Genomic DNA, 10,979 nt, shown 5'->3' with positions numbered 1-10,979 from the left:
ACCCCACCACGTTCTGAAGGAGTGTATTCCACTGTCAATCAGCCGTTATTATCAGGAAGTTCTCCCAATGTTGAGGTGGAATCTTTGTTCCTGGAGCTTGCATCCACTGTTCTGTGTTCTAGTCTCTTGAGCATCAGAAAACAACCTTGTTCCATCCTCTGTGTAATAACCCTTCAAATACTTAAAGAGGGCTATCATATCACCCCTTAACTGTTTCTTCTCCAGGCTAAACACACCCAGCTCCATAAGTCTTTCCTCATAAGGCATGGTTTCCAGACCCTTCACCATTTTAGTCACCCTCTTCGGGCTACGCTCCTATTTGTCAACATCCTTTTTGAATTTTGGTGCCCAGAACTGGACACAGTATTCTAGAGTCCAACTCCCTGCCATGCAGGAAACCCCCATTGTGTTTTCTTTCCAATTATGTCTTTGTCATTTGAGCCACTTTTGTTCTCCTTTTGCCTTATTGTGTTTCAGAAATAAAATATGAATATGTTTAACTCCTCATCTTCAGCTTTCCATCCTTTCTAGAGATTAAAAAACAGGTAAAAGCAGACAGGAATATATTTCACTCTTATTTTTAAGTCACTTTTATATAGCATTCTTCATTGTTTTTATTTTCCTGTTTTGCAAAATAATCATAAAATATCAAAATCCTCACATTTTTGTTTTGGTTTCATCATTATTACTTGTAATTATCCCCTTTGCTGATTGTGAGACACTGGATACTTCTGCAATATTTTAGTATGCTTCCATTTCAAAATGATCTATATGGTTTATTCCAAATAAAATAAAACTGACTCTCAAGAAGTCAGTGAAATCCCCCATTACTATTAAGTTTAGGGGGTCTTTTTTGTGGCATTTTCATACAACATCATCTTTTATGTTCTCTATGGTGTGGTGTGCAGGTCACTCCAAAATATGTGCTGGACAAATTCCACCAGCAATATGTTTCATAAAAGGTGGCAACTGCAGAACTAGCCAGCGTGGAGGTCCTTGGCTTTTCAAAGGCTCTGCAAGCTCTAAGAGAAACAAGGCTGAGAAATACAGCAGCAACTGCATCCAAATTATACTTTCTGGACATCCTGAAAACAATTATAGGGATATAATTATTTTGCAAGAAGTACCAGGTATGTCATTAGGCAGCATTTCATTCTCGTGTTCAGACAAAAGGTCAGTGGTGCCAAATTTTAAACTGAAGCATCTTTTTTCTCCTCCTTGGCTAATCTCAGAATCAAAATGAAAGCAAATACCTATTAAAAAGATGCAGCTAAATAGGTTCTGGTTATCACTGGATGCGTCCATCTAATATGATGCAGAGATCAGACATAAACAGCTTCACAAACATTAGAATATGGTTGGGACTTATAGAAAACTGGAATAGTAAAAGGGTGACATTTCTAGACATGTCCTGGATCCACTCTAGAACAAATAAATGAATAGATTCGGGAAAAGGGAAGAAGAATGTTTTTCTTTCTTCTCATAAAGTTGTCCTACAACTGCATTCCAGAATGGAAGCCCCTGAACCCACATATGGATCCAACATAACCGATCTGTGATCCAGGGGTAAAATAAAGGGGTAAAGAGGCAAGACCTCCAGATAGCTTATTGTTAGGGAAATTCCCCAAACCCCTGTAATTCTTGCTTTGTTTTGCATCCTGCCCTCCTCCACAACAACATGGCTCCATTTTACTTGTAGATTAGTGTGATCTTTCAAGGAAGAAAACAAATTAACTTGATTTTCTTTTTGTTGTTATATAAGATGTTTTCCTTCTTAAAGTTGAACGGCTTGGCTATCGGCAAATAATGAAAATAACATCCCAGTAAGCCAAACCATGCAAAACAATGTTTTGCTGAGTGCAGAATTAGTTGCTGTTATGGTAATCTTTTAGCAAGATCCATATTCTGGTTCTATAAACAAGTATTTAATTTATTGTATGAGAACATGTTCTGCAAGGTGCTATTTTCCCTACAGCAATCTTGAATAAAGCTGCTTTCATTTATTCAAAAATAATCAACTGAATAATTCACTTTTCATGTTATCTAGAAATGCCTGTCTTCCTTCTTCCACCTGCCTTTCTTGGGCCAGTGAACAATGTGACTAAGTGTGTGTATAAAATCCTATTGATAGTCCAGGGCAGATTGTAGCACACTTATCATATCATATCAGTGTCCATATTGATGTTTAAATATACTCCGGGCCTCCAGTTGCATGGAAAATTCTATTTGCATTCAAATGAATGTGAGTAGCACTCTCCCTCGGACCTTTTCATTCAATGCAAGGTACAAATATTTGATACCCAACCATGAATTAAAGAGACCAGATACAATGGCGCGTTACAGACCGCCCAGAAGGGGCAGTCTCGCGCCGCTGCCGGTTGCTCTGCAAGAGAGCAGCAGCAGCCAAACCGCGCGGCTCCCTCGCAGAGCAAAAAGAAGCCCCAAAATGGTGCTTCTTCTTCCGCCCTGGATGGGACGCCGTGAGGCGCTTACTCGCGCACTCGCGGAGTCACATCCAGGGTGCGACGTGCGGATGCTATGCATCCAGCACGTAAAGATGGCGGCACCCGTGTGTATAGGGCGCCACCATCTTTACACCCTCGTCACGTACTAGGGGTGAGGCCGGTATGGATGCTAACACGTGACGGGGGCGCCGCAAAGGCCCGTCTGTAATGGGCCATAAATTGGATGAATAAAGGGCCATTTATTTGTCTTATATCCTATTTAATGCTAAGCTCTTGAACTTCAATCTTAAACTTCAAAACTATTGAGAAAATTGATTAAAGTGAAAAGCCTGGTATGGGTCCAGCTGAAGCCAGATGTCAGTTCTAGACTGCCTCTTCAGCCTTTCCTTTGGGTACAAACACAGGACCTTGAGGTGAATCCAATGATTCCAACTGCATCCTCAGCCAGTCCTGGGAAGGTAAACATAAGGTACTCTCCCCCAACCCCCCGCAAATTTGTAAGGTTGAGCAAAACCCCCATGTCTACCCCAAAGGCAGGTTCTTTCACAATTCCAGGTCCCTTGACCTGCCTAAGCTGTTCCAGAGTCTAACCTTTCACCACAAAGAGGTGCCAGTGGTGTGCACCAAATAGTTCTTTAACCCCATATGGGCCAGGGAAACCTATTTAACAGCCACCCCAAGACAATTAACAGTCCCTGCACACAGTATGGGGTAGGCAAAAAAAAAAAAATCAGGAAAAGGGGAGAAAATTCCTGCCTGGCCCCAAAGTTACCAACCAAGTTCACACTGCATTTAGAGCAGGAGGATGGGCTGCTTTGGAGAAAAGAAGCAGGATAAATACTGACTCCGCCCCTCATCACATGCCCAAGATCGGCCCATTGGGCCTTGCTTATTTTTAAATTATCTGGTCTGATATCATGGAGGGTATCAAAACCACACCCGCCTTCCAAGGCTCTGCCTATTGTCCTGGTGTGAATACTCAGGAGTACTAATGTAAAGTGGCATGGTATACACAGCCCCACCTCTACCCACCTGCAGCCCTCTAATTATCCAAAGGTTGCTCCAGGGCTACGTCTCTTATTAAGAGGACCAGGTCCACTTCATTGGGCAGGCTGACCTTTTCAGGCCAAAACTTTTTTAAAGCTCATTGAGAAGGATGCTGAACTCTTTTCTGGACTACAGAAGGAAGCCAATGACAGCTCAAATTATGAACTTGTCCTCCATATGTGAAATGATCTATATTTAAAAGAGCAGACATTTCTCCCCATGGGGCAAAGAAGAACCTGATGGCCCTTCTATTCTGAGCCTAAATTTTGAGCTCTTTCAAATTAGTACAAAGAAGTGAGAGTTCCCAAAACAAAGCTTCTCACTTATTGTGGCTGGTGGCTCTTCATTTCACCTCCGTATCCACAGAGCCCTTCAACATTTTTTTCAGTTCTTTTTAAAAGGCAATGGTGGGAGGATGGAGGAAGCTGTAATTCTCCTTATTACATTTGCTTCACATCTGCTGCTTGAAGTAAGCACCTTACTCTGCCTGTTAGTGCATCTTGTCCTGACATAGAAAATTCCAATGACTTTTGTTTGTTGTTATTAGCTACCCTCAGGTCAACTCCAACTCATGGCAGCCCTGTGGATGAGACACCTCCAAAACTTCTTATCTTCCACTGCTCTGCTCAGGCCCTATAAATCCATACCTGTGATCCCTCTGAGTCCATCCAGTTGGCATGCGGTCTTCCTCTTCTTCTTCTACCCTCTTCCTTTACTAGCATTATTGTTTTTTCTAATGATCCATACTTTCTCACATTTGTGACCAAAGTACAACAGCCTCAGTTTGATCATATTAGCTTCCAAGGAGATTTCTGGTTTGATCTATTTAAGGGCCCAATTGTTTGTCTTTCATGCTGTCCGCAGTATTCTCAGTACTCTTCTCCAGCACTACATCACAAATATATTTATTTTCTTTCTCTCTGCTTCCTTTACTGTCCAGCTCTTGCATCCATACATGAAGATGAGGAATACAATGGCCTGAATGATTCAGGATCATTTCTTTGTTCTGGCCCTTTCCTTCACCTTTAAGTGTTACAGACCAAATACAGTGATGCCACAAGGTCAGACCCCGAGACACCCCTTTCAATTGTGATATCAGTTTATTATTAAAAGGGATGCTGAGGAGGGTAGTCTGGAAAGACCACCCCATTGTGGAGACCTAGCCAAACCATATTTGGAAATCTGGTTGGCTGCAACATGGGAAGAAGCAAGAGCAGCCTCCACATTGAGATCACCCAAAGACATCAGCATAATTCCTTTGTCTGTGGAGGACAATGATGGGATTCTGGCCAAAGAAGGTGGTTGTGTATATACAGACAAAAGACTCTTCTCCAGTAGTAGGAGTTTTCCCTTTCTCTGAGACATTCATGCCAATTGTACAAACATTTCCTCAATCTCTCAACCATTCTTCTCCCTTGGGAAACCCATTTAGCAAAGAGGTAATCCAGTCATCCTGATATGGCTGCCCCGGGACATGATTTTGAATATATATGTGATTTTGAATATATATATATATATATATATATATATATACACACACACACACACACACACACACACACACACACACACACACACACACACCATTACATAGGCACTAGCAATTTGATCTAGTCTGAAGCTGGACAGAATATCTGTTCAACTTCTGCTGGATTCTTCAATAAACGGGCCAACCTACTTGCCATGACAGCTATTGAGCCGTCTCCATTCTGGACACCCCTTGACTTCAAGATCAGTACAGTATTACCATTAGCAAGGCCTCCACTTTTCACCTTCTCCCACCTTTGCTTCATTAGGTCTTCTTTGTATGTGTTAGAGTATGTGTACAGGAGTGTGCTGATTGTTTTATTAATAAAACTACAAACCCTATTTGGAATCGCCTCTGCACTTCTCTGTGATTTGAACTCAGTACACAGAGGGAAAGATCCCAGGTTGAACATTGCTCCAGCCAAGGTGTATTTTTATTTGAGCTATTAAAATTCCCCTAAAATATATTAATTTTGTGGTTGTCCTCCCAGGATCCCCAGCTTTTTGGTTAACAACAGGTTTACTTGCTTAGATTCCTTTTCTTAAAATTAAGCTTACCAACATTCATTGCAGCACATCTTAAGCTAACTCTTGGTTAACATATCAACAAATAATAACCCTAGCACCAATGTATTCAATACTAGCGTTGGATTGTACTTTATGAAGAAAGCTATTGCATTTTTTCTCTCTCGTTATATGTATGTGTGTATATTGCAGAATCTATTCTAACAATGCCAATTTTATTTTAGGCAAAACGAACACAGGAATTTTTCCCGATCTGTCTTGTTAAAGTGATGCACTTGGAATAAATTATTCTAAATAGTAAACAGTATTAAAATACTGCTTTTCCAGCACATTTTGGAGCCAAGATTTTTTTTTTAAGTCTTAATAATCTGACGTTTATTTTTGCTTGAAGTTGAACTGTACTCTTTCACATACAAGCACCGTTTCAGAAAGGTTTATAGTAAATATATGTTATTTAATATTTCAAAAGGTAAGGTAAGAAAAAGGCCATACACAACCTTTATTTGAGCTCACACCTTGACTTGTTATCTACAACCTCTTCCAGAATTCTCAGCTTACTAACAATGGTTTGATAAGGCTTCGGTTAAGTCAGCACTATTAATTCCCCTGTTTTTACTACACCAATCTGTATATCACTGAGAATTTTGTTTAGACCATACACACCACACAGACACAATTCAAGATGTTGATAATGAGACTATGAGAGTGAAACTAAGATTTCAAGGCCCATCACTACTTCAAATTATATTTGTAAGAAAAGTTTTTTGCAGAGCACTTTGTACTTTATGGACCATAACCCATAAAATGCCACTGTTACCAATTAATGATTATTTGTAAATGACCCCTGAGATCTTGATTGATTTTTGTATTTTTTAATATATATTTTTGCATTTCAAATTTCTTTAGATTTCTTTCCCACCTAAGCATTTGTATAACCTTGAACGTCTAATAACATGAATTGCTATTCATAAAACACTTTTGGCAATTAAAACATGTTAGGCCTTTGAGGTGTCATTATACACATGTCTGTGTGTGTGTGTGTGTGTGTAAGTAAAGGTTCTCCATACACCTCTCTCTCTCTCTGCAGCTAAACTAACCCAAGTTACTGTTATCCCTGCAAATGTATGACTGAGTTATTGTTTGCGTGTGAAAATGGCTTTTCCTTGAAGTTACCAGACAGAGCAGCAATTAGGGAGAGAAAACTACATATCTGAGGTCATTGCCTCTACTCTTCTGGTTCTGCCCACATCAACATTATATTGCATGAATGGTTGCCTTGTTTATTTTAAACATCCAACACCAAAAGACCTATAAGGAACTTACCTTCCTTCAAGAGATAAAAATCACAATAATTATAGTGGAATCACTGTAATTCTGTTTAAGTATTCATTCTGGTACACAAGCTATTTGGGAAATAGCACAGTAAATTGCACATAAACCCATGATCATAAAAAGAAGAAAGTGTGAGACTATGTAAAGCTTAATGTCTACTAGCCTCATTTATATGGATGTTGTACATATATATGGATACTGTTTATACTATTATCCCAGACAAACACAGCAGGACTCAAGTGACAGACATGGACTAACAAATGGCATAAATTGTCTGACTCCAGAAATTGTCACTTGAAATTTGGTAAATGCTGATGAGAATTTAAAAAAAAAACTAATTTAGTAAATAAAAGAATGTGTTGTTTTTAAAGGACTTGCAAACTAGTATATATAATAATTAAAATCGTCCTGGAAGTCAGCCAAAGGGGCATATACATGTTCTGGTGCAGAGTATTCCAGTTTTACAGTGCCATCACAGAAAAGACCCTGTCTTTAGAACTCAGCTCGCTCATAATTCTTTGTCAACCAGGGGACAGGATCTCAGATGCCAGTGTTAAATCTTACTTCAAAGTCTGAAAAAGTTAAATGACATTTTAAAATTATCCTGATCTGAATTCTCATACCATTCAGTACAATTTCTTAAATTCTGTGCTAATATATGTTCATTATCCAGCCAACTGAAAATAGCTCCATATATTTTTTACTGATGTCAGACTCTGCCTTATCCCATAGTTATCATCTGGATATTCTAATCTTGGCCGAAACTATGCATTCCCTAGCTTGGTCCTGCAAGAAGGACCTTCACCTGCTGCAGCAGTAGACTACCACATTCATATGAGTAGTCTTTTTTGCGTGTAGGGAGGAGTAATTTTTCCTTTGGTTTAAGAGACCATGTGAGCCCTTGGTACAATTTCAGAATCAGTGGTACAATTGAATGACAACCTGGATAAACTCCTATTTGTGGGCCATCTGAGGGGTCAATTTAGACATTCAGGAGAATGTGCCTTCGTTTTGTTTTCCCTCCAACAATAGGGTTTCCTCAGGCCCCATTCATACTGGGGTAAAAGACATGGAGGGAACTGGGATGATCCGGATGCCCCTCCCCCGAATCGCTCCGTTAGAACAGTGCCCACTACCCAAATTGAAATCGAATGCATTTTGACAGAAACGAATGCCTGTAGATTGGCGCTGCCAATCAAGCTATCGTCCTGGTGACGTTTGCAGGGCATCGGGGGAAGTGTCCTCCCTTTTTAAAGAGCCAGGCACAGGGGTTTCAGCAGCTGAAGCCGGGAGAGAGACTGCCTCCTCTCTCTCTCTCTTCTCTCTCTCTTTTTTTTTTTTTTAATAAACCTGTGGGCTTTTGGGTCAGATCTGCCCCTGTCCCAGGCAAAGGATGGGATTGCCATGCTTTTTTTTTTAATGCTTTTAAAAGCAACATTAGCTTTCCCTTAGCTTCCCTTGCTGTATCTGCTCAAGAAGACAAATCATTCGCATATTTGCTCAAAAAAAATTGGTAAAAATGTAACATTGATTGTCTGCAACATTTGTAGCTTCTCCCTCTGCAGAAAGCAAGTGCAAGCCTGGCTCCATCTGCCTCTGGAATAGAAACCATGCGCAGGTGCGCTAAAAAAAAGGTTAAAAATGAAACATACATTCTGGAATAGAAACCATGCGCAGGTGCGCTCAAAACAAATGGATAAAAATGAAATATACATTCTGGAATAGAAACCATGCACAGGTGCGCTCAAAACAAATGGATAAAAATGAAATATACATTCTGGAATAGAAATTGTTTGCATTTGAAAAGGGGGGGGGTTTGCCTGACATGAGCTCCGTGATTTTTTTCTTCCTGCAAGGGAAGGAATGCCCAGCGACAGAGGGCTTTGGGCAGGGGATGCAGGGAAAAGGGCTCCAAAAGAATGCCTTCCCTTCTCCCTTCTGCCCAGGGCTCTTTTCCTCCTCCCCCTCCCTCCGATGAGGGGAGGAAATGCCTTGCCCTTTGCCCACGTCTGGCCTTTCCCTCAATTTGCCTCGATCGTGATCGAGGCAAAGTTCTCATTCCCAGGACCCGGGGTTTTTAAAAAGAAACGGCATTTGCGCCGATTTCAAAAGACCCGCGCTAGGGGCCATTTACCATGGAACGGGTGTGCAAGCCCCGGATTCGCTTGTGTGAGATTCGGGGTGAGTAGGAACTTCACGTGATTGAATCGGTTTCAAAACCGATTTTTTTTGTAATGTGAATGGGCCCTCAGATGTATGTCTCAGTAGGCATATTTGCAAATTAAACCTCCATTTATCTCCCAATGACCAATTACAAAATAGCATGGTAAATACAAAATATATAGGTGAAGAAAACTGCATGCTATGAGAAATACACGTCTTTTCCCACTTGATGGTGCACCTCAAGACTTACTAAATGTATCATCTACAGTAGTATGTAGAGATATCTTGTAGCACCTTTGAGACTAACTGAAAGAAAGAAGTTGGCAGTATGTGCTTGAGTAGATTTAAGTCTACTTCCTCAGATGCGTTTGTAAAGCTAATGCTGCCAACTTCTTTCTTTCAGTTGGTCTCAAAGGTGCTACAAGCTCTCTGTAGATATTGATTCTACAGACTAACATGGCTATATTTTTTAAATCTACAGTAGTGTGACTCTCAGTGTTCTTTCTGCTCAAACTAATTCCCTTCTCCTCATCCTGTGAAATTTCCAAAGTACTGGTTTCCTATAACCTTAAGAGCATCACTATCAGAATCTTCTTATTTGTCTTATCAAGTGAGAGAAGATGTCCTAAATATTACTAATTATTTATGATCGCCAACAAACATGAACACTAAAGATGCCTGTTTGTTAGAAGCTAGAATTTCATTAACATCTTCAAGCTCATACCAATTCAGGTAATGTGCATGGCTTCACAATAGTACAGTATTAAACTATAGGGTTCCAGGTGCTCTGGAGGTGTGAGAGATATTACCAGGTGTTTTATGTGTTTGAGGAGATTTACATGGAGCAAAAACAGCACCCAAATTTTGCCAAATTATTTTTAAGGGGGAAGTTTGGGTGACTGGTGAGGGCTTCAGGAACCAAAATACTAAGAGGGGACAAAGAAACTGCAGAATTACTCAACCCTTTCTTTGCTTCAAACTTCTCAGAAAAAGCAAAGGGTACTCAGCCTGAGGGAAATGGTGCAGAGGACACAACAGGGGAAATTCAGCACAGAATAAGTAAAGAGATAGTACAGGAATACTGTGTTAACCTAAATGAATTTAAATCTCGAGGACCAGATCAACTACATCCAATGGTATTAAAAGAGCTGGCAAATGTAATATCAGAGCCATTGGCAACAATCTTTGAGAACTCCTGGAAAACAGTAGTAGTCCTAGCAGACTGAAGGAGGGCAAACATTGTCCTCATCTTCAAAAAGGGGAAAGAAGTGGATCCCAACAATTATCATTCAGTTAGTCTGACATCAATACCAGGAAAGATTCTGGAGCATATCATTAAACAGAAAGTTTGTGAACATTTAGAAGGGAATGCCATAATCACAAGTCAACATGGATTTCTGAGAAACAAGTCATGCCAGACAAATCTGATCTCTCTCTCTCTCTTTTTTTTAAATAAAATAACCAGTTTGGTAGATGAAGGGAATGCTGTGGATATCGCATATGTTGATTTCATTAAGGCCTTTGACAAGGTTCCCTGTGACATTCTTGCAAACAAGCTTGTAAAATGTGGGTTAGACAAAGCAACTGTAAAATGGATTTGTAATTGGTTGACCGGCCGAACCCAAAGGTTGTTCAGCAATGGCTCCTCTTCATCTTGGAGAGAAGTGACCAGTGGGGTGCCACAGGGTCCTATCCTGGGCACAGTTCTATTCAACATCTTTATCAATGACTTAGATGAAAGAATAAAGGGCACACTTATCACATTTGCAGATGACACCAAATTAGGAGGAATACTTAATACCTCAGAGGACAGGATCAAAATTCAAAATGACTGTAGTAGATTAGATAGCTGGGCCAAACCTAACAAAATGAATTTCAACACAGAGAAATGTAAGGTACTGCACTTAGAGCAAAAAAATG

Source organism: Sceloporus undulatus, chromosome 5 (genome assembly GCF_019175285.1).
Source record: "Sceloporus undulatus isolate JIND9_A2432 ecotype Alabama chromosome 5, SceUnd_v1.1, whole genome shotgun sequence".
NCBI lineage: Eukaryota > Metazoa > Chordata > Lepidosauria > Squamata > Phrynosomatidae > Sceloporus > Sceloporus undulatus.
Note: the sequence above shows the minus strand (reverse complement) of the source record.